Source organism: Suricata suricatta, chromosome 14 (genome assembly GCF_006229205.1).
Source record: "Suricata suricatta isolate VVHF042 chromosome 14, meerkat_22Aug2017_6uvM2_HiC, whole genome shotgun sequence".
NCBI lineage: Eukaryota > Metazoa > Chordata > Mammalia > Carnivora > Herpestidae > Suricata > Suricata suricatta.
In genome coordinates, this window is record NC_043713.1 from 237,720 (window position 1) to 238,848 (window position 1,129).

Sequence of the window (1,129 nt, forward strand, 5' to 3'; positions counted from 1 at the left end):
ATTAAAAAAAACATTTAAATTAGACTACACATGTTTCTACTTAAGATGTCTAGAATAGGCAAATCTGCAGAGATGGGAAACAAGCTGGCGGGTGCCATAGGGAAATGGCAATGATGCTAACTGGGTACAAGATATTTTTCAGGATGATAAAGACATTCTACAAATAGATCATAGTGCTGGTCTTTTTTTTTTTTTTTTTGAGAGAGAGAACATACAAGAACTCAACCAGGCTCCATGCTCCGCAGGAACCTCCACACCGGGCTGAATCCATGACCCTGGGGTCATGACCTGAGCCAAAATCAAGAGTCCTAGGTTGAACCGGCTGAGCCCTCCAGGCCCTCACCGTTCCCCAACTCTTGAGAAAAACCACCTAACTAGAATGCATGATGTCTTAGATATGCAGATGATATTTTAACTAAGTTGTTAACAAAAAAGATGTCGTCTGGAGGTGGATGTTGCTGATGGTGGCACCAAATGGGCCGCACTGGGAGCCCCCGAGCGACACGCTTAACTGTGGCGGGAAGGTAACTTTTTATGCTTACTTCGCTGCGGTATCTCCGCCTGAGGGTGAACTAGTCTCCTGTTTACAAGTTGGTTCCACGAGTCAACCAACTGCATTCGTGTCTGCGGAGCAGGACTGCCCTGATTAGGCACGCGGTGTGGGAGTAAACAGGACAGCCCTTCTCCGGATGTCATCCTCGGTGTCCAGCGGTCCTCCTTCCCCCAGTCACGAGGGTCGCTATGTCCAACCCGCCCCCCTCCCCATCACGGGAGTCCTCAGTCCAGCACCCGTTCCCACACCTCAGGTCAAGTGGTCTTCTCTGTCCCGTCCCCCTCCCCCTCCCCCAGTGACAGGGATCTTCTCTGTCCAGTCCCCCTCCCCCACCAGCCATGGGGGTCCTCTCTCTCCAGGCCCGAACCCCGCCTCGCCGGTCCCGTCGGCTCCCTCCCCACCGCCGGGGTCACCGTGGCGCGCGCTGAGGCCGGTCTCTGACGGGTCTGGCCGGGCCTGACAGCAGATCCGGTAGAGCCGGGCCCCTCACGACCGCGACGGCTCCCGAGAAAACTGCTCGCACGGCCCGCGCGCAGACTCCAGTCCCCGGCGCCGCGCACGTCGCGCAGCACGTCG

General features: G+C 56.1%; 1 protein-coding gene across 2 annotated transcripts in view; it reads right to left on the reverse strand.

Annotated features, from left to right (window-relative positions):
* Positions 1 to 1,063, reverse strand: part of LOC115277628 (probable 2-ketogluconate reductase) — a 36,346-nt gene extending 35,283 nt beyond the window's left edge. The window contains exon 1 of one of the 2 annotated variants that reach the window (XM_029921912.1): positions 967 to 1,063. The gene's annotated coding sequence lies outside the window, so the exon portion shown is untranslated. Of the gene's footprint in view, positions 1 to 542; positions 707 to 966 lie in introns of those variants that run through there. The other variant, XM_029921911.1, reaches the window with a different exon arrangement.
* Between the last annotated feature and the right edge of the window lie 66 nt (positions 1,064 to 1,129).